Source organism: Carcharodon carcharias, chromosome 30, assembly GCF_017639515.1.
Source record: "Carcharodon carcharias isolate sCarCar2 chromosome 30, sCarCar2.pri, whole genome shotgun sequence".
NCBI lineage: Eukaryota > Metazoa > Chordata > Chondrichthyes > Lamniformes > Lamnidae > Carcharodon > Carcharodon carcharias.
The window spans coordinates 29,469,304-29,496,815 of NC_054496.1; the positions used below are offsets into that span (position 1 = coordinate 29,469,304).

At 49.5% G+C, this 27,512-nt stretch overlaps 1 protein-coding gene across 3 annotated transcripts in view; it reads left to right on the forward strand.

Annotated features, from left to right (window-relative positions):
- Positions 1-23,092: 23,092 nt before the first annotated feature.
- Positions 23,093-27,512, forward strand: part of LOC121271294 (cytochrome P450 4F22) — a 61,293-nt gene continuing 56,873 nt past the window's right edge. For all 3 annotated transcript variants that reach the window (XM_041177178.1, XM_041177177.1, XM_041177180.1), the window contains exon 1: positions 23,093-23,580. The gene's annotated coding sequence lies outside the window, so the exon portion shown is untranslated. The remainder of the gene's footprint in view (positions 23,581-27,512) is intronic.

The window sequence follows — 27,512 nt, forward strand, 5'->3', positions numbered from 1 at the left end:
TCAAGCAGTGAGTCCCAGATTCCCACCACCCTCTGGGTGAAAAAACCCTTCCTCCCATCCCCTCTAAACCTCCTACCCCTTACTTTAAATCTATGCCCCCTGTTATTGATCCCTCCAGCAAGGGGAAAAGTTCCTTCCTGTCTACCTTTTCTATGCCCCTCATAATTTATACACCTCAATCATGTCCCTCCTCAATCTCCTCTGCTCCAGGGAAAATAGCCCCAGTCTATCCAATCTCTCCTCATAACTAAAACTCTCCAGCCCAGGCAACTTCCTGGTAAATCTCCTCTACACTCTCTCTAGTGCAATCACATCCTTCCTATAATACAGATTCCAGAACTGCACGCAATACTCTAGCTGTGGCCTAACCAGCATTTTATACAGTTCTGGCATAATCTCCCTGCTCTTATATTCTATGCCTTGGCTAATAAAGGCAAGTATCCCATATACCTTCTTAACCACCTTATCTACCTGTCCCGCTACCTTAAGGGACCGGTGGACATGCACACCAAGGTACCTCCGATCCTTGGTACTTCCCAGGGTCCCACCATTCATCATGTACTCCCATGCCTTACTTGTCCTGCCCAAGTGCATCACCTCACACTTATCCGGATTAAATTCCATTTGCCACTGATCAGCCCATCTGACCAGCCCGTCTATATCCTCCTGTAATCTAAGGCTATCCTCCTCAATATTTACCACCCCACCAGTTTTCATGTCATTCACGAACTTACTGATCAACCCTCCTACATTCAAGTCTAAATCGTTTATCCAACACCGATCTCTGTGGAACCTCACTGGACACAGGCATCCAATCACAAAAACACCCCTCAACCATCACGCTCTGTTTCCTGCCACTCAGCCAGTTCTGGATCCAATTTACCAAATTACCTTGGATCCCATGGGCTCTTACCTTCGTTATCAGTCTCCCATGTGGGACCTTATCAAAAGCCTTGCTGAAGTCCAAGTAGACTATGTCAAATGCATTGCCCTCATCTACACACCTGGTCACTTCTTCGAAAAATTCAATCAAACGGGTCAGACATGACCTCCCCTTAACAAAACCAAGCTGACTGTCTTTGATTAATCCCTGCCCCTCCAAGTGTAGATTAATTCTGTCCCTCAGAATTGCTTTCAATAGTTTCCCTACCACTGAGGTTCGACTGACTGGCCTGTAGTTCCCTGGTTTAGCCCTTCCTCCCTTCTTGAATAACGGTACCACATTGGCTGTCCTCCAGTCCTCTGGCACCTCTCCTGTGGCCAGAGAGGTATTGAAAATTATTGCCACCGCCCCTGCTATCTCCTCCCTCGCCTCACTCAACAGCCTGGGATACGTTTTATCCGGGCCTGGAGATTTATCTACTTTTAAGCCTGCCAGACCACTTAGAACTTCCACCCTTTCTATGCTAATTTATTTAATTATATCACAGTCCTTCTACCTGATTTCCATACCCACGTTGTCCCTCTCACTAGTGAACACCGACAAAAAGTATTCATTTAGAAACCTACCTATACCTTCCGGCTCCACACACAAATTACCACTATGGTCCATAATGGGCCCTACTCTTTCCCTAGTTATCTTCTTACCCTTAATGTACTTGTAAAATAACTTTGGATTTTCCTTTATTTTACCTGCCAATGTTTTTTCATGCCCCCTTTTTGCTCTCCTAATTTCCTTTTTTAGTCCCCCCTACACATTCTATACTCCTCAAGGGCTTCCGCTGTTTTGAGCCCTCGGTATCTGCCATAAGCCTCCCTTTTTCTCTTTCTCCAATCCTGTATATCCCTCGACATCCAGGGTTCCCTGGATTTGTTGGTCCCACCCTTTATCTTTACTGGAATATATTGGCCCTGGACTCTCCCTATTTCCTTCTTGAATGAGTCCCACTGCTCTGATGCAGATTTACCTAAAAGTTGCTGCTCCCAGTCCACTCTAGCCAAATTATATCTGATCTTTTTAAAATCGGCCTTCCCCCAATTTAGAACTCTGATTTCTGGCCCATCCTTGTCCTTTTCCATTTCAACCTTGAATCTAGCAGAGTTATGATCACTATCTACAAAATGCTCCCCCACTGATACCTCTACCACTTGCCCGGCTTCATTCCCCAAAATTAAGTCCAGGACCGCCCCCTCTCTTGTAGGACCTTCTACGTACTGGCTTAAAAAGCTCTCCTGGATGCATTTTAGGAATTCCGCTCCGCTAAACCTATCACACTATGACTAACCCAGTTAATGTTGGGGAAGTTGAAATCCTCCACTATTACTACCCTATTATTTTTACACTTCTCTGAAATTTGCCTACATACCTGCTCTTCTATTTCTGTCTGACTGTTTGGGGGCCTATACTATACTCCCAGCAATGTGACTGCTCCTTTTTTGTTTTTCAGTTCTACCCATATAGCTTCATTTCAGGAGCCTTCTAAGATGTCATCCCTCCTTACTGCTGTAATTGTTTCCTTGATCAATATTGCGATACCCCCCTCTTTTATCTCCTTCCCTTTCTCGCCTGAAGACCCTATATCCTGGAATACTGAGCTGCCAATCCTGCCCCTCTCTCAACCACGTCTCTGTGACAGCAATGACATCATGCTTCCATGTGTTAATTTGTGCCCTCAACTCATCTGCCTTATTCATCAGACTCCTTGCATTAAAATAAATACCATCCAACCTTGCCAAACTCCATTGTGCCTTAACTGGCCTATAATTTCTATGCCTTCCAGACTCACTTGCTCTCTCCTCTAATTTTGGCTGTGCATCTCCCCCTGCTGAACATCCTCTCAGGATCCCACCCCCCTGTCAAGTTGGTTTAAACATCCCCAACAGCATTAGTAAACATTCCTGCAAGGATGTTGGTCCCATTTCAGTTCAGGTGCAACCCGTCTGCCTTGTACAGGTCCCACCACCCCCAGAAATGGTCCCAATGTCCCAGAAATCTAAAGCCCTCCCTCCTTCACCATCTCTTCAGCCATGCATTCATCTGGACTAACCTTCTATTTCTATAAGTCACTAGCGCATAGCACTGGAAGTAATCCAGAGATTACTACCTTTGAGGTCCTGTTTTTTAATCTGTTTCCCAGCTCCCTAAATTCTGCTTGCAGGACCTCATCCCTCTTTCTACTTATGTTGTTGGTATCAATATGTACCACGATCTCTGTCTGTTTGCCCTCCCCCTTTAGAAAGTGACTGGGCATTGTTGTACAGGTCACCAGCCTTACCTGAATAAAGCAGGAAAATGGCAGATCCACAAAGCTCCACCTTGAAGAAGCTTCAACCCAGGGGGAAACAGACATAGGCATCAAAAAACAGATATTGATCTGCTGCAAAGTAACTAGGCAGCTAAAAGTGCCACACCTGAAAAAGAGTAAGGAAACTTCTCTCCTCCCTGTAAACCCTGATTCCACTGACTAAGATCAGTTGGTAAAGCAACATCTGGCAATTCAACAGTGGAAGCCATCACAGCTGCAGTGACAACTATCCAACCTCAAGATTTTCACTTCAGACAATGCAACACCTCGACTTCAAAACATATCCGGCCTACACTGAATATGGACCAATCTAGATTTACACTTATAAATATCATTTTATCTTCATTTTTAACTAATCTTTGAGTGTATATATGATAGGAACTTCATCTTTTCTTTGGTAACTTCCAGGGCGGTAGAGTGAAATAAACAAACCCTTTCTTTTTTTAAGTAAAAAGGCTTTACTGCTGGGTTATTTTAAATTGAACTTCTCACTTCACGGATAAGAAAACAGACACACACACACACACACATGGCAGGAGTAAATTGAAGTTGTGGCAGCACATCTCGGTCATGTGGAATGCGTGTCCTGTAATATGTGGGAAGTTGTGGACGCTGCCAGTGTCCTAGAAGCCCCGATGTGCAGGAAGTGCTGCCAGCAAGCAGAACCTTGAGCTCTGGGCTTCAGAGCTCGAGCGGCAACTGGAGTCACTGCAGCGCATTCGCGAGGCTGAGAGCTACGTGGATAGCACATTCAGAGAGGTGGGCACACCACAGCTGAGGAGCCTGGAGGCAGCAAGGGAAAGGGTGACTCCCCAGGCAGTACAAGAAAATTAGGCAGGTAGTGCAGGAGTCCCCTGGAGTCCAGCTCACCAATCAGTTTTCCACTTTGAATGCAGGTGAGGGAATCGGTTCCTCAGAGGAGTGCAGACAGAGCCAGGTTTGTGGCACCACGGGCAGCTCTGCTGTACTGGAGGGGAGAAAGAAGAGGGGAAGAGCAGTCGTAATAGGGGATTCATTAGTTGGGGGAACAGACAGGCATTTCTGCGGCTGTAGACGTGACTCCAGGATGGTATGTTGCCTCCCTGGTGCCAGGGTCAAGGATGTTATGGAGCAGCTGCTGGACATTCTACTGTGGCAGGGTGGGGGGGGAGGGGATCAGCCAGAGGTCGTAGTCCACTTTGGTACCAATGAATTAGGTAGGAAAGGGGATGAGGTACTGAAAGCAGACTTTGGGGAGCTAGGAAGGAGATTGAAAAGCAGAACCTCAAGAGCAGGAATCTCAGGATTACTCCTGGTCCCACGTGCAAGAGAGTATGGGAATTGGGGAATTGAGCGAATAAACACGTTACTGGAAAGCCGGCGTAGGAGGGAGGGCATCAGGTTTCTGGGTCATTGGGACCGGTTCTGGGGAAGGTGGGACCTGTACAAGCTGGACAGCCTACACCTGCACAAGACTGGGGTGAATTTCCTCACAGGGAGATTTACTTGTGCTGTTAGGGAGGGGAAGGGGGAGGGCTGTGGGTTAAACTAGGTTGGCAGGGGGATGGGAGCCTGAGGGCAAATTCAGAGCAGGGAACAGGAGATGGAAAATTAGTCAGTGACTCTGAAAGAGAGAAGCAGCACAGGTTAAAAAGTGTACAGTGCAGGAATTTGGCAGCGTTAAAAGGAGCATACTAAATAAAGCTGATGAGCTGAGGGCATGGATAGACACAGGGCAACATGATATCATCATTATAATGGAAACTTAGCTGAAAGGTGGAAAAAAATGGCAGCTCAACACCCCTGGATATAGAGTCTTCAGGCAGGTATAGGGATGGGAATAAAAAAAAGGTAGGGGTGTATCATTATTGGTTAAAGAATCAATTATAGCTGCGAGGAGGGATGCTATACTACATGAAGCATCAAATAAGGTCATATGGGTAGAGCTCAGAAATAAAAAATGGGCAGCCACTAGGGGTGTACTATAGACCCCCTAATAGTGGAAGGGAGTTAGAAGAGCAAATGTGTCAACAGATTTCTGAGTTCAAAAACAATCGTTGGGGACCTCAACTACCCTAATATCAATTGGGGTAAGAACAGTGTGAAGGGCACAGAGGGCACAAAATTCCTGAACTGCATTCAAGAGAACTTTTTTAGCCAGCCCATAACAAGTCCAACGAGATGGGGTGCAATTGTAGATTCAGTCTTAGGAGATGAAGCTGGGAAAGTGGATGAAATAGCAATGGAGGACCATTTTGGAGATAGTGACCATAATAGTTAAGTTTAGCATCATTATGGAAAAGGACAAGGATAGAGTAAAAGTTCTAACTTGGGGGAGGACAAATTTTACCAAGTTGAGAGGTGAGCAGGCGAGAGTGCAGCTATTAGAAGGAGAAACTGCGTCAGATCAGTAGGAGGCATTCATACGTGAGATTCTACAGGCACAGTGTAGATATGTTCCCACCAAGAAAAATGGTGGTGCTGCCAGATATAGAGCCCTCAGGTTATCCAGATGCATACAGGCCAAGATAAAGCAGAAAAAGAAAGCTTATGACAGTCACAAAAGACTGAATACTGCCGAAAGCCTAGAGAAGTAGAGAAAGTACAGGGGTGAAGCAAAAAAGGAAATTAGGAAAGCAAAGAGAGGACATGAAAAAATGATGGCAGGTAAAATTTGAGAAAACCCAAAGATGTTTTACCAGTACATTAACAGCAAGAGAATAACTAAGGGAAATGGAGGTCATATCAGAGATGTACATGGTAACTTCTGCGTTGATGCTGAAGATGTGGGCAGGGTTCTCAATGTTTGTCTCTGTCATCACTAAGGAGATGGATGATGCAGACGTTCTAGTTAAAGAGGAGGAGTGTGAAACATTAGATACAATAAGCCTAGTGAGAGAGGAAGTACTAGAGCGACTGGCATTCTTGAAGGTGGATAAATCGCCAGGGCCGGATGGATTGTATCCCAGGCTGTTCAAGGAAGCCAGGGAGGAAATAGCAGATGTTTTGAGGATCATTTTCCAACCCTCACTAGATACAGGTGAGGTCCCAGAGGACTGGAGGTCTGCGAACGTTGTATCATTATTTAAAAAGGGTGCGAGGGATAGACCAAGTAATTATAGGCCAGTCAGTCTGACTTCTGTGGTGGGCAAATTATTAGAATCAATTCTGAGACACAGGATAAACTGGCACTTAGAAAGGGATGGATTAATCAGCGATAGTCAGCATGGTTTTGTTAGGGGACGTTCGTGTCTTACTAACTTAATTAAATTTTTTGAGCAAGTAACAAGGAGGATTGATGAGGGTAGTGCAGTGGATGTTGTCTACATGGATTTCAGTAAGGTATTTGACAAGGCCCCACATGGCTGACTAGTCAGGAAAGTGAGATCCATTGGGATACAGGGGAAGGTGGCAGGTTGGATCCAAAACTGGCTCAGTGACAGGAAACAAAGGGTAATGGTCGATGGATGCTTTTGTGAATGTAACATGGATCCCAGCGGTGTTCCACAGCGCTCAGTGCCGGGGCCCTTGCTGTTTGTTGTATATATTAACGATTTAGGCTTAAATGTGAAAGGCATGATTGGGAAATTTGCAGATGAGAGAAAAATTGGGCGTGTAGTTTATAGTGAAGAGTATAGCTGTCGACTCCAGGATGATATCACTGATTTGGCTGAGTGGGCAGAGAAGTGGCAAATGGAATTCGATCCAGAGAAGTGTGAAGTGATGCATTGGGAAAGGGCAAACAAAGTGAGGGAATGCTGAATAAACAGGAAGTTAATGGGAGGGATTGAGGAAGTGAGAAACCTTGGGGTGCATATCCACAGGTCCTTGAAGGTGACAGGACATGTGGACAAGGTGGTCAAGAAAGCACATGGAATGTTTTCCTTTATTGGATGAGGTATTGACTACAAAAGCAGGGATGTAACGCTGGAACTGTATAAAATGCTGGTTAGGCCACAGCTGGAATTTTGTGTACAGTTCCAATCATCACATTACAGGAAGGATATAATAGCTCTGGAGAGAGTGCAGAGGAGGTTTACAAGAATGTTTCCAGGGCTTGAAAATTGCAACTATGGGGAGAGATTGGATAGGCTGGGGTTGTTTTCCTTAGAACAGAGGAGGCTGAGGGGTGATCTAACTGAGAAGTTCAAAATTATGAGGGGCCTAGATAGTGTAGACAGAAAAGACTTGTTTCCCCTGGCTGAGGGGTCAATTACTGGGGTGGGTGGCGCATAGATTTAAGATGATTGGTAGAAGGATTAGAGGGGACATGAGGAAAATAGTTGGGCATCTGGAATTCACGGCCTAAGTTGGTGGTTGAGGCTGAAACACTCGACTCATTTAAAAGGCACCTGGATCTGCATCTGAAGTGTGGAACCTGCAGGGCTACGGACCAGGCACTGGAAAGTGGGATGAAAACAAGCGGCTAGTTTCTTTTTTCTCTTTTTGGCTGGTGGAGACACGATGGGCTGAATGGCCTTTTTCTGCACTGTAACTTTTCTATGGTTCTACATTGTTCATGGGCAACTTTGGGGAAACACCATTAAAACATTGGTGACATACACACACACACACAAATAGACAATCACATGTGGACACACACACACAGACATATACGCACAAACACACATATACAGACACATCAGTATACACACACACACACACACACACACACACACACACACGTTGTTCATCATAATATGCTGCAGCGATCTTAAATTTTGTCACAATTATGCAGTTTGTGAAGCAGTTTGAGATATTCCTTGCTCCCCAGGGCAGGTGAAATGATTCGAAATAAATTGTTTAAAGACAATATTTAAGTGCAGCGTGCAGGTTTATCTGAGCTGAAAACATCATTATTTTCTATCGAATAACGTGAGGTAAAAAGAGATTTGGAAGCAAGAATATGAAAAGGAAACTCACTTTAAAGGGTGGGATTTTAAACAGAGTAGAGGACCCAAGGTGAGCAGATACAGGAGACATTAAAAGTGACAGTGCAAGTAAAGAAAGTCATTAACAGGCAAACAGAATCATTGCTTTTGTGTATTGTTTAAATACAGAAACAGTGAGGTACTGCTGAAATGAGTTGGGCTGGGGGTAGTTGGAGTATCTGGGCACAGGCTGGATGTAAAAGGATGCAGCGGAGTTCACTTGGATGTTCCTCAGGCTCGAGAGTTTGTTAAAAATTCGTTCACAGGACGTGGGCATTGCTGGAAGGCCTACACTTAACGCCCATCCCTAGTTGCCCCTGAGAAGGTGGGTGTGTTTTTTCTTTATTCTTTCATGCCCTGAATGAAAAACACGGTAAAAACTGGGAAAAGATGCTGGTCTGAACTGGTCTTCTAATGGAGACCTTAAAATGGAACACCAGTAAAAAGGAGCACTGCTCCAAACTGATTTTGCCTTCTTGGTGGGATCTGAGTGTCGCTGGCAAGGCCAGCATTTGTTGCCCGTCCCTAATTGCCCTTGAACTGAATGGCTTGCCAGGCCATTTCAGAGGGCAGTTAAGAGTCAACCACATTGCTGTGGGTCTGGAGTCACATGTAGACCAGATGACATAAGGATGGCAGATTTCCTTCCCTAAAGGACATTAGTAAACTGGAAGAGTTTTTTTTTCCCACAACAATCAATGATAATTGTCAGAATAACCATTACAGAGACTTGTTTTATATTCCAGATTTATTAATTGAATTTGAATGCCACCAGCTGCTTGTGGTGGGATTTGAACCCATGTCCCCAGAGCAGCAGCTGGATTACTGGTCCAGTGGCATTGCCACTACACCACCATCTCCCCATTGGCCATCTTCTTGAACTGCTGCCATCTGTGTAGTGAAGGTGGCCACACAGAGCTATTAGGGAGGGAGTTCCAGGATTTTGGCCCAGGGACAGCGAGGGAACAGCGATATATTTCCAATTCAGGATGGTGTGTGACTCGGAGGGGAACTTGGAGGTGGTGATGTACCCCTTAGGTAGGCAAGAGTGCTGGGATTAGACTGGATGAAACACCAAGAGGTATAGGGAGTGAGCAAAAGTGTGGGATTAGACCAAAATTGGTTCCGTCCATTTTTCAGGCAACTGGCAACTTCCTACAAAGAGCATCAGGCCCCTAAACAATGGAAGCAAGAGGCTAAAGGCCTGTCCTAGGTCCACAAAGAAACTGAACTCCACTGTCATTGTGATGATACATCAATCTTCTAATCACCCTCCAATTCCACTCCCAGTATTGACATTTGTCTCTACCAGTAAGGCAGACAGCCCAATATTCTTCTGTCACTCTGGAATGACAGGCAACGGCAACTCAATGGGGTCCAAGCCCCAATTTCGGGCTGGTCTTGGGACTCCATGTTTATGGTACACACGGCCTGCCTTCCCCAATTCGCTAGGCCCAGACCAGCCTATTTTCTCATTGTTGGTATGCAAGTGTTTAGTAACCGTCCCTAGTTGCCATGAGAATGTGGTGCAAGGCCTTCTTGAACTGCTGTGGCACGGTTTTGGTACAGCTGAGTGTCTTGCCAGACCACCTCAGAGGGCAGTGAAGAATCAGCCATATTGGATTGGTGACTGGAGTCACATATAGGCCCAAACTGAGAAAAGATTCCTTCCTTAAAGGACATCAGTGAAGAGGTTTGGGTCTCTACCACAGCCCAACCTCACTGTCACTGCCACCGAAATCAGCTTTTATTTCTTTATATTTTTCTTAAAACACTGAGTTCAGATTCTCAGACTGCCAGTACAGGATTTAAATTCACGTCTCCGGATTTATAAATGCAGGCCTCAGTTCTACGAGTCCAGTAACCTAAAGGTGACTCTAGCCCCATGTGCACCACACCGTGGGTTCAAGCGGCCCGCGCCCCCCCAACTCTCGCAGAGACCTGAGCACACAATCTGCGCTGACACTCCAAGTGCAGTACTGCGGGAGTGCCGCTCTGTCAGGGGTGCCGTCTTTCAGGTGAGACATTGAACCGAGGACCTACCCTCCCTCCCAGGTGGAAGGCACTTTCGGAAGACGAGGAGGGATTTTCTGCTGTCAGAAATAGAACTTAGAAGTAATCACAATATTAGACTCGAAACGCTGGAGCATCACCGAGTGTGTTTTCTTGCATCGTTCCATGCGGTTGGCAGACTGATAAACTGATAATTGTCACTAGGCACATGATAGCAGTGCTGCAGTGAAATGTGGCCCCCTGGGATATATATTCACATAATAATTAATTCCTAGCTTTGTACAAATAATATAACAGAATAACAACCTGCATGATAAAAGCTAATTTTCAGTGTCAGAGAGGTTGTTTGGCGTTATTTAACAATTAGCATGTTGTTAGAAGGGACTTAGATTGAAATAGCTAAGACTTATTTTTATGTGGTAAATTTAATTCATATCTGTGGTGCAAATGGGACAACTTCATGTCATTCAATGCAATAGCAGTATAATGCCCATATCACACATGCCCACCACATAGCTCGTCCAAAAGATATCCCATCGATATAAACCCCAGACATTAGAAATTCCTTTTTTTGCGCTCCACATGGTATACACCTCACCCATAATACACACGCACAACATACACCCTGCTCGATATAAATCTGCCCATCATATACATTACATACCCTCTCATTACACAACAGCACATTATAGACTGTGGCCATTGCAGCGAGATAGCGGTGAGAGGGTGAGTGTGTAATGTATTGTGGTGGGGGTCTGGCGATGGGCAGCGTGAGCGTGTAATATGAGTGAGGAGTTGATTATAGCTGAGGTGGTTACAATACTGCTGATGATCACTGTCATTCAATGCATCCTGGGAATGGGTATAATGAGTGACAAAGGCCCTGATGGTTGAACTGTGTCTGAGTTGAACTGAAGACTAGGACAGAACAGGTTTAGTTTTTGTGCCCTAATATTGAAAATTAGTATTATGATGAACAGTAAGTTAAACTGTCACCTTCATACCTGTAATGTTCAATTGTTTTGTGTTTGGTTATGTGTTTCTGTTTACAATTGACTCTCACTTTACTCAATTGGTTAAGCCTGGGTGTGGGCTCAGAGAAAAGTAAGCAAAATGTAAGAGCTGGAAGCCAGAGCTATAAGCATGGAGCAGACATTTTAAAGCACTGAATAAAATCTGTTACACACAAAGAGAAGAATTTTGCCCTTGATGAGTGGGTGGCCCCACCGGCTCGGCTGTGGGCAGGCAGCTGATCGCCACCGCCGAAATGGGCCCCGCTGCCATTTTGAGTGGGCGGGCCAATTAAGGCCCGCCCAGCGGGGCCATCCAATGGGAAACGCTATGCACTTCCTGTGCAGGGGTGGAGAGGGATTCTCCACCTGTCAGAGTGTGCGAAAGAGCGCACGTCTCCCCGCACATCTCTCAGGGAGATCGCTGACAGTTTTTGAAAGCTGAAAAGTAGAAAAATAAAAAAATCATTAACATGTCCCCCCCTCATGTGACAATGTCACACGAGATGGGACCTGTTAATAAATATCACATGAAGTTTAGTAAAGTTTTTTTTAAAACCGACATGAAGCTTCATCCCGCCGGTGGATGAGGTTTCATGTATTATCAGAAGCCCGCCGGGGCTCCTGGCCTGTCCACCAGCCTTAAGGTTGGACGGTCGGGGCCTTTAATTGGCTTAATTATCTGTCATTGGCCTCAATTGGCCACTGACAGGTCAGCGGGCCGACAGCTGATCACGCTGTGCCCCCACCTTCCTGAAGATTTAAATGGGGGCGGGATGACATCCGGGGTTCCTCCTGATGTCATCCAGCGTCAGCCAGTGAGCCCAGCCCCCCAGCTCCCCGATGGAATAATTCTGCCCGTAGGAACTAGTGTCACCTCTGCATAGCTCAAAGATGTAAAATATACAACAGTATCTTCATTCCTGGTTAACTGCTTTGCCAGGCCCTGCGCAGGTATTAATTCATAGCCGGATTAAAATTCAGTATATACCTCTCTACACACCACGGTGTCCTTACTTGTCTGTCAGATTCCGTCTGACGTTTTTTTTGTCGTTTTTGAGTTTGTGGTTGAATGTTTTGCTGCACCACATTTTATGTCCAGCAAGAGGCGCTGCTCGACTTTTAATCTTCACATTGAACGAATAGTGAGTTAAGGGTTTAGCTGCATCATTTAAGAGTTGGACAAACACATCTACAGTCAGTAAAAGAATCAGGTTTACACAACCCCGTAGGAAGCGATTAACAATGGGCAGCCACCTTAAAATCATCTGTCGGTTGGTCACTGAGATAAAAACAAAAAAGATAAAAACGAAAAACTGCGGATGCTGGAAATCCAAAACAAAAACAGAATTACCTGGAAAAACTCAGCAGGTCTGGCAGCATCGGCGGAGAAGAAAAGAGTTGACGTTTCGAGCCCTAAAGACCCTTCAGCAGAACTGGGTGAATATAAAGAGAGGGGTGAAATATAAGCTGGTTTAATGTGGGGGGTGTTGGGTGGAGGGAGAGAAGTGGAGGGGGGGTGGTGTGGTTGTAGGGACAAGCAAGCAGTGATAGGAGCAAATAATCAAAAGATATCACAGACAAAAGAACAAAAGAACACAGAGGTGTTGAAGTTGGTGATATTATCTAAATGAATCTGCTAATTAAGAATGGATGGTACGGCACTCAAGGTACAGATCTAGTGGGGGTGGGGTGGAAAGACTAAAAGGGCATAATAGGTATAGATTTAAAAATAATGGAAATAGGTGGGGAAAGAAAAATCTATATAATTTATTGGAAAAAACAAAAGGAAGGAGGAAGAAACAGAAAGGGGGTGGGGATGGGGGAGGGAGCTCAGAATCTAAAGTTGTTGAATTCAATATTCAGTCCAGAAGGCTGTAAAGTGCCTAGTCGGAAGATGAGGTGTTGTTCCTCCAGTTTGCATTGGGCTTCATTGAAACAATGCAGCAAGCCAAGGACAGACATGTGGGCAAGAGAGCAGGGTGGAATGTTAAAATGGCAAGAGACAGGGAGGTTTGGGTCATTCTTGCGGACAGACCGCAGGTATTCTGCAAAGCGGTCGCCCAGTTTACGTTTGGTCTCTCCAATGTAGAGGAGACCGCATTGGGAGCAACGAATGCAGTAGACTAAGTTGGGGGAAATGCAAGTGAAATGCTGCTTGGTCCACTCCTCCATCACCCCCTACTCCCCAACCCCCACCTATGGCACCTCCCCATGCCCACGCAAAAGATGTAACACCTGCCCCTTCACTTCCTCTCTCCTCACCGTCCAAGGGCCCAAACACTCTTTTCAAGTGAAGCATCAGTGAGGGGATAGGGTTGGGGTTGCTGTGTGATGTGTTACAGTGAGGGTATGGGGTGGGTGTGTGATGTGTTACAGTGAGGGGATGGGGTGGGTGTGTGATGTGTTACAGTGAGGGGTTGGGGATGGGGTGGGTGTGTGATGTGTTACAGTGAGGGGATGGGGATGGGGTGGGTGTGTGATGTGTTACAGTGAGGGGATGGGGATGGGGTGGGTGTGTGATGTGTTACTGTGAGGGGATGGGGATGGGGTGGGTGTGTGATGTGTTACAGTGAGGGGATGGGGCTGGGGTGAGTGTGTGATGTGTTACAGTGAGGGGATGGGGTGGGTGTGTGTTGTGTTACAATGAGGGGATGGGTGGGTGTGTGATGTGTTACAGTGAGGGGTTGGGGATGGGGTGGGTGTGTGATGTGTTACAGTGAGGGGATGGGGATGGGGTGGGTGTGTGATGTGTTACAGTGAGGGGGTGGGGATGGGGTGGGTGTGTGATGTGTTACAGTGAGGGGGTGGGGATGGGGTGGGTGTGTGATGTGTTACAGTGAGGGGATGGGGTGGGTGTGTGATGTGTTACAGTGAGGGGATGGGGATGGGGAGGGTGTGTGATGTGTTACAGTGAGGGAATGGGGATGGGGTGGGTGTGTGATGTGTTACAGTGAGGGGATGGGGATGGGGTGGGTGTGTGATGAGTTACAGTGAGGGGATGGGGATGGGGTGGGTGTGTGATGTGTTACAGTGAGGGGATGGGGATGGGGTGGGTGTGTGATGTGTTACAGTGAGGGGATGGGGATGGGGTGGTTGTGTGATTTGTTACAGTGAGTGGATGGGGATGGGGTGGGTGTGTGATGTGTTACAGTGAGGTGATGGGGATGGGGTGGGTGTGTGATGTGTTACAGTGAGGGGATGGGGATGGGGTGGGTGTGTGATGTGTTACAGTGAGGGGATGGGGATGGGGTGGGTGTGTGATGTGTTACAGTGAGGGGATGGGGATGGGGTGGGTGTGTGATGTGTTACAGTGAGGGGATGGGGATGGGGTGGGTGTGTGATGTGTTACAGTGAGGGAATGGGGTGGGTGTGTGATGTGTTACAGTGAGGGGATGGGGTGGGTGTGTGATGTGTTACAGTGAGGGGATGGGTGGGTGTGTGATGTGTTACAGTGAGGGGATGGGGTGGGTGTTTGATGTGTTACAGTGAGGGGATGGGGATGGGGTGGGTGTGTGATGTGTTACAGTGAGGGGATGGGGATGGGCTGGGTGTGTGATGTGTTACAGTGAGGGGATGGGGATGGGGTGGATGTGTGATGTGTTACATTGAGGGGATGGGAATGGGGTGGGTGTGTGATGTGTTACAGTGAGGGGATGGGGATGGGGTGGGTGTGTGATGTGTTACAGTGAGGGGATGGGGTGGGTGTGTGATGTGTTACAGTGAGGGGATGGGGATGGGGAGGGTGTGTGATGTGTTACAGTGAGGGGATGGGGATGGGGTGGATGTGTGATGTGTTACATTGAGGGGATGGGAATGGGGTGGGTGTGTGATGTGTTACAGTGAGGGGATGGGGATGGGGTGGGTGTGTGATGTGTTACAGTGAGGGGATGGGGTGGGTGTGTGATGTGTTATTGAGGGATGTGTGATAAATGGCAGTGTGTTTGTTTTATATGAGTGTGGGATGTTGATCTTGGCTGATGTTATTATAATGATGCTGATGGTCAGTGCTGTTTTATCCATCTTGGGAGCAGACCTATTGCATAACCAAAGTCCTTTTGTTGGGATTGTGTCTGAGATGAATTGAAGGCTGGGATTGAGCAGGGTGGATTATGATAATGACCAAATTATGTTGTCCCTTGCACCCTAATATTGAAAAGCAACATAATGTAAACGGAGAGTTAAAGCTGTCAATCATACCTTTATTACTGACTTGCAGCTTTCCCAGACCCTGCTCAAAGTTTAATTCATCGCTAGATTACTTTTCGGTGTTACCCATGTACACACCTCAGTCTCTTCATTGTTGTGAGGTTTTGCCTGACTTTTTATCTCTCGGTCTCTGAGGGGTTTGTGAGTGAACTGTTTGCTGCACCACTCTTCATGTCCAGCCAGGGGAGCCGCTCAACTTTTACTCATCATATTGAATGACTAGTGAGTTAAGAGTTTAGCTGCATCATTTAGAGTTGCACAGACACATCTACAGTCATTGAAAGAATCAGGTTTACACAACCCTGCAAGGAGCGCTTAACAATGGGCAGCCATCTTGAAATCAGCTTTAGTTTGGAAGCTGTGGCAGTCTCAAAGCGGGATTGACAGACAACTTCAGACAACTCGAAATGTTATGGAAAATTCTTTAGGAACCACTTCTCCGCTAATGCTCAATGTTCACGAAAACTGGGTGGGTGGATCATCATGAGGTGCGAGTGAGAATATGACGAAAAATACAGTTCACATTGTTTGCCTTCTAGTAGCAACCTGGCACTGGGATATCAGTGCACTGAATTCAAACGTTGTGCATTTTTATAAACCTCGTCAGCCTTGTTGGTCCTTTCCAAACATGAGCTCTCCAACCTTCCCCAGCTCTCCGACCTCCCCCAGCTCTCCAACCTCCCCCAGCTCTCTGTCCTTCCCCAGCTCTTCAACCACCCCCAGCTCTCCGAACTCCCTCAGCTCTCCAACCTCCCCCAGCTCTCCAACCACCCCCAGCTCTCTGACCTCCCCCAGCTCTCCAACATCGCCCAGCTCTCTGTCCTTCCCCAGCTCTCCAACCACCCTCAGCTCTCCAACCTCCCCCAGCTCTCCAACCTCCTCCAGCTCTCCAACCTCCCCCAGCTCTCCAACCTTCCCTAGCTCTCCGACCTCCCCCAGCTCTCCAACCACCCCCAGCTCTCCAACCTTCCCCAGCTCTCCGACCTCCCCCAGCTCTCCAACCTCCCCCAGCTCTCTGTCCTTCCCCAGCTCTCCAACCTCCCCCAGCTCTCCAGCCTTCCCCAGCTCTCCAACCTCCCCCAGCTCTCCAACCTCCCCCAGCTCTCTGTCCTCCCCAACTCTCCAACCTCCCCCAGCTTTCCAACCTCCCCCAGCTCTCCAACCTTCCCCAGCTCTCCGTCCTGCCCCAGCTCTCCAACCTTCCCCAACTCTCCAACCTTCCCCAACTCTCCAACCTCCCCCAACTCTCCAACATCCCCAGCTCTCTGACCTTCCCCAACTCTCCAACCTCCCCCAGCTCTCCAACATCACCCAACTCTCCAACCTCCCCCAGCTCTCCAACCTTCCCCAACTCTCCAACCTCCCCCAGCTCTCCACCCTCAACCCAGCTCTCCAACCTTCCCCAGCTCTCCAACCTTTCCCAGCACTCCGTCCTTCCCCAGCTCTCCGTCCTTCTCCAGCTCTCCAACCTCCCCCAGCTCTCCTACCTCCCCCAACTCTCCAAACTTCCCCAACTCTCCAACCTCCCCCAGATCTCCGACCTTCCCCAACTCTCCAACGTCCCTCAGCTCTCCAACCTTCCGCAGCTCTCCAACCTTCCCTGGGTCTCCAACCTCACCCAGCTCTCCGACCTTCCCCAACTCTCCAACCTCCCCCAAATCTCCAACCTTCCCCAACTCTCCAACCACCCCCAGCTCTCCAAACTCCCCCAGCTCCCCAACCTTACCCAACTCTCCAAACTCCATCAGCTCTCTGACACCAGCTCCCCAACCTCCCCCAGCTCTCTGGCATCAGCTCTCTGACCTTCCCCAACTTTCCAAAATCCCCCAGCTCTCCGACTTTCCCCAGCTCTCCAACTTCCCCCAGCTGTCCAACCTTCCGCCACTCTCCACACTCCCCCAACTCTCCGACCTCCCCAACTCTCCGACCTTCCCCAATTCTCCGACCTCCCCCAGCTCTCCAACCTCCTGCAGCTCTCCAAACTCCCTCAGATCTCCAACCTCCCCCAGCTCTCCAAACTCCCCCAGCTCTCCGACCTCCCCCAGCTCTCCAACCTCCCCCAGCTCACCAATGTCCCCCAGCTCTCCAACCTCCCCCAGCTCTCCAACCTTCCCCAACTCTCCAACCTCCCACAGCTCTCTGACCTCCCCCCAGCTCTCCAACCACCCCCCAGCTCTCCAACCTCCCCCAGCTCTCTGGCATCAGCTCTCCAAACTCCGCCAGCTCTCTGGCATCAGATCTCCAACCTCCCCCAGCTCTCCAACCTTTCACAGCTCTCCAAATTTCCCCAGCTCTCCAACCTCCCCCAGCTCACCAACTTCCCCCAGCTCTCCAACCTCCCCCAGCTCTCCAACTTCCCCCAGCTCTCCAACCATCCCCAGCTCTCCAACCTTCCACAGCTCTCCAACTTCCCCCAGCTCTCTGGCATCAGCTCTCCAAACTCCGCCAGCTCTCTGGCATCAGCTCTCCAACCTCCCCCAGATTTCCAACCTTCCCCAGCTCTACAACCTTCCCCAACTCTCCAACCTCCCCCAGCTCTCCAACCTCCCCCCAGATTTCCAATCTTCCCCAGCTCTTCAACCTCCCCCAGCACTCTGACCACCCCTCAGCTCACCAACCTCCCCCAGCTCTCCAACCCTCCCCAGCTCTCCGACCTCCTCCAGCTCTCCAACCTCCCCCCAGCTCTCTGACCTCCCCCAAGCTCTCCAACTCCCCCCAGCTTTCCAACCTTCCCCAGCTGTCCAACCTTCCCCAGCTGTCCAACCTTCCCCAGCTCTCTGACCTCCCCGAGCTCTCCAACCTTCCCCAACTCTCCAAACTTCCCCAGCTCTCCAAACTTCCCCAGTTCTCCAACCTTCCCCAGCTCTCCAACCGCCCCCAACTCTCCAACCTCCCCCAGCTCTCCAACCGCCCCCAACTCTCCAACCTCCCCCAGCTCTCCAACCTCCCCCCAACTCTAACCTCCTCCAGTTCTCCAATCTCCCCCAGCTCTCCAACTTCCCCCAGCTCTCTGGCACCAGCTCTCCAACCTCCCCCAGCTCTCCAACTTCCCTCAGCTCTCCAACATTCCCCAGCTCTCCAACCTCCCCCAGCTCTCAAACTTCCACCAGCTCTCTGGCATTAGCTCTCCAAACTTCTCCAGCTCTCCAACCTCCCCCAGCTCTCCAACCGCCCCCAACTCTCCAACATTCCCCAGCTCTCCAACCTCCCCCAGCTCTCCAACTTCCCTCAGCTCTCCAACATTCCCCAGCTCTCCAACCTCCTCCATCTCTCCAACCTTCCACAGCTCTCCAACCTCCCCCAGCTCTCCAAACTCCCCCAGCTCTCTCGCATTAGCTCTCCAACCTCCCCCAGCTCTCCAACTTCCCCCAGCTCTCCAACCTTCCCCAACTCTCCAACTTCCCCCAGCTCTCCAACCTTCCCCAACTCTCCAACCTCCCCCAGCTCTCCAACCTTCCCCAGCTCTCCAACCTTCCCCAACTCTCCAACCTCCCCCAGCTCTCCAACATTCCCCAACTCTCCAACCTCCCCCAGCTCTCCAACATTCCCCAGCTCTCCAACCTTCCCCAACTCTCCAATCTCCCCCAGCTCTCCAACATTCCCCAACTCTCCAACCTCCCCCAGCTCTCCAACATTCCCCAGCTCTCCAACCTTCCCCAACTCTCCAACTTCCCTCAGCTCTCCAACATTCCCCAGCTCTCCAACCTCCCCCAGCTCTCTCGCATTAGCTCTCCAACCTCCCCCAACTCACCAACCTCCCCCAGATTTCCAACTTTCCCTGCTCTACAACCTTCCCCAATTCTCCAATCTTCCCCAGATCTTCACCCTCCCCCAGCACTCTGACCTCCCCTTAGCTCACCAACCTCCCCCAGCTCTCCAACCTTCCCCAGCTCTCCGACCTTCCCCAGCTCACCAACCTCCCCCAGCTCTCCAACCTTCCCCAGCTCTCCAACCTTCCCCAGCTCTCTAACCTTTCCCAACTCTCCAAACTTCTCCAACTCTCCAACCTCCCTCAGCTCTCCACCCTCCCCCAGCTCTCCAACCTCCCCAGCACTACAACTTCCCCTAGCTCTTCAACCTCCCCCAAGCTCTCCAACCTTTCCCAGCTTTCCAACTTTCCCCAACTCTCCAACCTCCCCCAGATCTCCAACTTCCCGCAGCTCCCTGACATCAGCTCCCCAATCTACCCCAGCTCTCCCACATTCCCTAGCTCTCCAACCTTCCCCAGCTCTCCAACCTTCCCCAGCTCTCAACATTCCCCAGCTCTCCAACCTTCCCCAGCTCTCCAACATTCCCCAGCTCTCCAACCTTTCCCAGCTCTCCAAACTTCTCCAACTCTCCAACCTCCCCCAGCTCTCCACTCTCCCCCAGCTCTCCAACCTCCCCAGCACTACAACCTCCCCCAGCTCTCCAACCGCCCCAGCACTACAACCTCCCCTAGCTCTTCAACCTCCCATAGCTCTCCAACCTTTCCCAGCTCTCCAACCTCCCCAGCACTACAACCTCCCCTAGCTCTTCAACCTCCCAAAGCTCTCCAACTTTTCCCAGCTCTCCAACCTCCCCCAGCTCTCCAACCCCCCCAGCTCTCCTACCTTCCCCAGCTCTCCAAACTTCCCCAGCTCTCCAACATTTCCAACTTCTCCAATCTGTCCCAGCTCTCTGACCTTCCCCAGCTATCCAACCTCCACCCAACTCTCCAACCTGCCCCAGCTCTCCAACCTCCCCCAGCTCTCCAACCTCTCCACAGCTCTCTGACCTCCCCCGAGCTCTCCAATCTCCCCCAGCTGTCCGACCTTCCCCAGTTCTCTGACCACCCCTCAGCTCTCTGATCTTCCTTCAGCTCTCCAACCTCCCCCAGCTCTCCAATCTCCCCCATTTCTCCAACCTCCCCCAGCTCTGCAACCTCCCCCAGCTCTCCCACCTCCCCGAGTTCTCCAACCTCTCCCATTTCTCCAATTTTCCCCAGTTCTCCAACCTGCCCCAACTCTCCAACCTCCCCCAGCTCTTCAACCTTCCCCAGCTCTCCAACCATCCCCAGCTCTCCAACCTTCCCCAGCTTTCCAACTTTCCCCAGCTTTCCAACTTTCCCCAGCTCTCCAACCTTCCCCAGCTCTCCAACCTTTCCCAACTCTCCAACCTCCCCCAGCTCTCCAACCTCCCCCAGCTCTCCAACCTCCCCTAGCTCTCCAACCTCCCCCAGCTCTCCGACCTCCCCCAGCTCTCCAACCTTCCCCATCTCTCTGACCTCCCCCAGCTCTCCAACCTTCCCTATCTCTCTGACCTCCCCCAGCTCTCCAACCTTTCGCAGCTCTGTACTGTAGCACGCTTGCTTCAGTCTTTCAACTTTGAACTTCCTCTGCTGCGCTCATTTTGTAACAGATCCAATCATCACAATCAGCCCACACAATTCCAAACTTTCCCGACAGTCTGGGTCTTGTTTGCTGCTCTTATTGTAATTAACTTCCCCCTCTTCAACCATATTTTTGGACTCTCTCCCCAAGTGAACTGGGACTTTGGAATCCTTCAATCAGCCATGCCTTTCCTCACCTTCTCTCAACTCGATTCTTCCCCCCATCTTCTCCACAGATGCTTCCTCCTTCTCTATCCTTGGGTGTAGTATCGGCCAAAATGCTTTGAATTCTGTCCCTCGCACTTTGCACCCCCATCCCCACCTTTACCACTTAAGACCTCTTTCATCAAGCTTTTTTTAATCACCCCTCTTAGTGTTTCCTTTTGGCTCCGTGTTCATTTTTTGCCTGATTGAAATTCTGTGAAGCAGCTTAGGATCTCGAGGGTGCTACATAAAGGCATCGCTGTTGTAATAATGCAAAGTCTCCTTGGGATGTTTGCTGTGTCCAAAGTGTTGCATGAGAGTACTGTACACTTTTAAAGAGCCAAGATGTTAATGGCCACGGTAACACAAACACTTGGTGCATTCCTGCTCTCACTGCATTCAGTAGAAAAATGGGCTAATTTATTTCAGTTGGGCTAAGACCTCCACATAAAGTATAGACAGCAGGGTATCTTTACCATTTCTCGTCAGCAGGTCATTCATAGACTATTTGCTCAAATCAGTCATCAATGATGATGGGGGACACCAGCACCTGGAAGTTCCCCTCTGAGCCTCTCACCCTCCTGACCTGGAAATATATCGATGTTCCTTCACTGTCGCTGGGTCAAGTTCCCACAGCCCATGCAAGCATTAGAAAAGAACGGAGACCTGACTCAAACAAAGGGAGGATTGTGAATCTAATATTTCTGATTCCAATGTGTTGAGGAAAGGTAAAGATGGAAACTCGGACTGGTGAAGCAGTAATGTTACTGCATTGGGAAGGGTATGAAAGCCATTCTAAGGATATTTGTGTCTTCCAGTCCCCTTTGCAATGCCTCATGGTGATGGGAGTTGGAACTTCATTCCACTTGACTACTGATGACCAATTCTGGTCATTTTTTTAAGACATTGTTTTAAAATCGCCTTGAATACTTTCTTTAGTACTGGGAGATTGAGACCTAGCTTCATGGGTTTCCGGCGAGCCTTTTAAAGATGCCATGCTGCCTCGCCTCATCACACCCCCCTCCCCAAATCTTGCCACCCTAGGCGACCACCCAGTTCTCATTGTGCTTGTGCTGGCCTTGATTTCAGATCAGTGCCCGACTCTCTTTGCCCCTCTCCTGGGTCAGACTCTCCCTGCCCCTATCCCAGGTCTCACTCTCTCTGTCTCTATCTCTGTCCATGTATCTCTCCCTATGCCCCCTCCCTCTCTCTACATCCCTACTTTCTCACCCCCTCCCAATCTATCCCACTCTCTCTTCTTCCCCTATCCCTCGCTCTCTTCTCTCCCCTCCCCCTATCCGTCTCTGTCCCTCCTCCATATCTCCATCCCTCTCTATCTCCTTTTTTTTTCATTCGTTCATGGGATGTGGGTGTCACTGGCTAGGCCAGCATTTATTACCCATCCTTAATTGCCCTTGTTTAGAGGACATTTAAGAGTCAACCACATTGCTGTGGGCCTGGAGTTACATGTAGGCCAGACCAGGTAAAGGAGGCAGATTTCCTTCCCTAAAGGACATTAGTGAACCAGATGGGTTTTTACAACAATCAGCGATGGTTTCATGGTCACCGTTAGACTTTTAATTCCAGATTTTTATTGAATTCAAATTCCACCCAGGTCCCCAGAGCATTACCCTGGGTCTCTGGGTTACTAGTCCAGTAACAATACCACAGCTCCACCACCTCCCCTAATCTCCTCTACCTCTCACCCTACCGCTCTCAATCTCTCTTCCTCTCATCCTATCCCTTTCTATCTCTCTCCCTATCTATTTTTCTCTGTCCCCATCCCTCCCCTCTCTCTCTCACTCCCTATTCCTCTCTCCCAATTCCCCTCTCTCTCTCTCCTTATCCCCATCTCTCTCCCCCTTATCCCTATCCCCCTCCCTGTCTCTCTCCATATTTCTCTCTCCACATCCCTGTCTGTCTATCTCTCTCTCTCTCTCTCTCCCTCTATCTCTCTCTCTCTCTCTATCTATCTCTCCCTCTCCCTCTCTCTATCTCTCTTTCCCTCAAACTCAGTTGAGTAAACACCAGCTGGTGACAGACCTTCCTTTATCCTATTGGACAGCAGAGCAGTCAGTCTCCAGCCAATGGATGATCCAAAGAGAAGCTAGAGGGCGGGGCATCATGTGTCTGCTCAGTTAATTCAAATTCGGGAGGTGGAACCACGGACCCAGCTGGGGAACAGCTGGAGTAGGATCCGGGTTCGAGTCCCAGAGTAGGAGCAGGTCCCGCAGCGGATCCCGGAGCGGATCCCGGAGCAGGAGCAGGTACAGATCCCGGAGCAGATCCCGGAGCAGGAGCAGATCCCGGAGCAGATCCCGGAGCAGGAGCAGGTACAGATCCCGGAGCAGATCCCGGAGCAGGAGCAGACCCCGGAGCAGATCCCGGAGCAGGAGCAGATCCCGGAGCAGATCCCGGAGCAGGAGCAGGTACAGATCCCGGAGCAGATCCCGGAGCAGGAGCAGATCCCGGAGCAGGAGCAGGTACAGATCCCGGAGCAGATCCCGGAGCAGGAGCAGACCCCGGAGCAGATCCCGGAGCAGGAGCAGGTACAGATCCCGGAGCAGATCCCGGAGCAGGAGCAGACCCCGGAGCAGATCCCGGAGCAGGAGCAGATCCCGGAGCAGATCCTGGAGCAGGTACAGATCCCGGTGCCAATCCGGATTCCATTACAGGCTGTGTTCTCAGTTTAAAGTGACCCTGTCACTGAAGCTGCTGAAGTGACCCAGTGTCCGCAGTCCCTCTGCTGGAATCTGTCTCTGACCCTCACTCACCCTCACTCACCCTCACACACCCTCACTCACCCTCACTGATCCTCACACCCTCACTCACCCTCACACCCTCACTCATCTTCACTGTTCCTCACTCACCCTCACTCACCCTCACTGATCCTCATTCACCCTCACTCACCCTCACTCACCCTCACTCACCCTCACTGATCCTCACTCACCCTCACACCCTCACTCACCCTCACACCCTCACTCATGCTCACTGATCCTCACTCACCCTCACTCACCCTCACTGATCCTCATTCACCCTCACTCACCCTCACTCACCCTCACTCACCCTCACTGATCCTCACACCCTCACTCATCCTCACTCATCCTCACTCACCCTCACACCCTCACTCATCCTCACTGATCCTCACTCACCCTCACTCACCCTCACTCACCCTCACTGATCCTCACTCACCCTCACTCATCCTCACTGATCCTCACACCCTCACTCATCCTCACTTATCCTCACTCACCCTCACTCACCCTCACTCATCCTCACTCACCCTCACTCATCCTCACTGATCCTCACACCCTCACTCATCCTCACTTATCCTCACTCACCCTCACTCACCCTCACTCATCCTCACTCACTCTCACTCATCCTCACTCTGTCTCTGACCCTCACAGCCTCACACCCTCACTCACTCTCACTCTGTCTCTGACCCTCACTCACCCTCACACCCTCGCTCACCCTCAATCTGTCTCTGACCCTCACTCATCCTCACTGATCCTCACTCATCCTCACACCCTCAATCTGTCTCTGACCCTCACTCACCCTCACTCACCTTCACTCATCCTCACTCACCCTCACTTATCCTCACTCACCCTCACTCTGTCTCTGACCCTCACTCACCCTCACTCTGTCCCTGACCCTCACTCACCCTCACTCTGTTTCTGACCCTCACTCACCCTCAGTCATCCTCATTGATCCTCACTCACCCGCACTCTGTCACTGATCCCACTCACCCCTATTCTGTCTCTGACCTTCACTCTGTCACTTACCCCCACTACTTCACTCTGTCACTGACCCTCACTCTGTCACTCACCCTCACTCTCACTTACCCCCACTACCTCACTCTGTTGCTGACCCTCACTCTGTCACTCACCCTCACTCTATCACTAACCCCCACTGATAAGAACATAAGAAATAGGAACAGGGGTAGACCATTCAACCCCTCGAGCCTGCTCCACCATTCAATAAGATTAAGGCTGATCATCTTGTGTTTCGATTTCCACATTCCCATCTAACCCCGATAACCTTTGATTCCCTTGCCTAACAAGAATCTATCTACCTCTGCCTTCAAAATATTCAATAACTCGCCTCCACCTTCTGAGGCAGAGAGTCCCAAAGTTGCACAACCCTCTGAGAGAAAAGCTTTCTCCCCATCTCGATCCTAAAAGGGTGACCCCTAATTTTAAAACAGTGCCCCCTAGTTCTGGACTCACCCACAATAGGAAACATCCTTTCGTCATCCACCTTGTCAAGGCCGTTCAGGATCTTATATACTTCAATCAAATCACCCCTCACTCTTCTAAACTCCAGTCTGTCCAACCTTTCCTCTTAAGATAACCCACTCATTCCAGGTATCAACCTAGTAAACCTCCTGTGAACCGCCTCCAATGCACTTACATCCTTCCTTAAATAAGGAGACCAAAACTGTACAAAGTATTCAAGGTACAGTCTCACCAATGCCCTGTACAAATGAAGCATAACATCCCTTTATTTTCAATCCCTCGTGTAATAAAGGACAGCATTCCATTAGCCGCCTTAATTACTTGCTGTACCTGCATATTAACTTTTTGTGACTCATGTACTAGAACACCCAGATCCCTCTGCATCTCCGAATTATGAAGCCATTTTCCATTTAAGTAATATTCTGCTTTTTTATTCTTCCTGCCAGAGTGAACAACTTCACATTTTCCCACATTAAACTCCATTTGCCAGATCTTTGCCCACTCACTCAACCTATCTACATCCATCTGCAACCTCCTCACATCCTCTTCATGACATACTTTCCTACCTATCTTTGTGTCATCTGCAAATTTAGCCACCGTGCCTTCACTTCCCTCATCTGAGTCACTGATGTAAATTGTAAAATGTTGAGGCCCCAGTACAGACCCTGTGGGACTCCACTCGTCACATCCTGCCAATCCGAAAACGACCCATTTATGCATAGTCTCGGATTTCTGCCAGTCAACCAATCTTCTATCCGTACTAATATGTTACCCCTACACCATGTGCTTTTATTTTCTGTAATAACCTTTGATGTGGCACCTTATTAAAAGCCTCCTGCCACTGACCCTTACTTTATCTCTGACCATCACTCACCCTCATTCACCCCCACTGACCCTCAATCTATCTCTGACCCTCACTCTGTCACTGACCACCCACTCACCCTCACTCTGTCACTGACCCTCAGTTTGTCTCTGACCCTCACTCAACCTCATTCACCCCACTGACCCTCAATCTGTCTCTGACCCTCACTCTGTCACTGACCACCCACTCACCCTCACTCTGTCTCTGGCCCTCACTCTGTCTCTGACCCTCACTCACCCTCATTCACCCTCACTGACCCTCAATCTGTCTCTGACCTTCACTCTGTCACTGACCACCCACTCACCCTCACTCTGTCACTGTCCCTCATTCTGCCGCTGACCCTCACTATGCTCACTGACTCTCACTCTGTCTCTGACCCTCTCTCTCTGGCCCTGACTCTGTCCCTAACCCTCACTCTGTCACTGACCCCACTCACCTTCACTCTGTCACTCACCCTCACTCTGTCACTGACCCCCACTCACCCTCACTCTGTCAGTGACCCTCCACTCACCACCACTCTGTCACTGATTCCCACTCACCCCCACTCTCTCACTGACCCCCACTCACCTTCACTCTGTCCCTCACCCTCCCTCTGTCACTGACCCTGCACGCAACTTCACTCTGTCACTGACCATCACTCACCTTCGCTCACCCTCACTGACCCTGACCCTGTCACAGTAGCAGCAGTGTGTACCATCTACAAGATGCACCGCAGCAACTCATCAAGCTTCCAAACCCACAACCACTATCATCTAGAAGATCAAGGGTAGCAGACAGATGTGAACACCACCACCTGGAATTTCCCCTCCAAGTCACTCACCAACCTGACTTGGAAATATATCGCCGTCCCTTCACTGTCGCTGGGTCAAAATCCTGGAACTCCCCCCCTAACAGCACTGTGCGTGTACCTACTCCACAGGGACTGCAGCGGTTCAAGAAGGCAGCTCACCCACCACCTTCTCAGAGCTGGTCTAGCCAGTGATGCCCACATCCATGAATGAATAAAAAATATATATATATATAAATTTGCAGATGGCGCAAACTTGGAATATTGTGAACTGTGAGGAGGATAGTGATAGACTTCAAGAAACCAGGGAGGTGTCAGCAGATTGGAGAGTGGCAAATGTGACACTCTTGTTCGTGGGAGGGTGTAAAGGCATTGCTGGTAACAACAGGCCAGTCAGTGGTGGGTAAGGTTTTAAAACAGTATTCAGGCAAGAAGAATCAAAGGCACTTGGAAAGGTTTGAGTTAACTAAGGAGAGTCAGCATCGACTTGTTAAAGGCAAATTGTGTTTGATGAACCGAATTTTTTGATGAAGTAACAGAGAGAAGGTTGATAGGGGGAAATTCAATGGCTCTCTGCCTGGATTGCAAGGAAGTGTTTTGACAAAGTACCACTGAAAGGCCGGCTAACAAAATTGAGGCTGGTGGAATGGGAGAGTCAGTGTCAGTTTGGATAGAAGTGAAAGCTTAAGG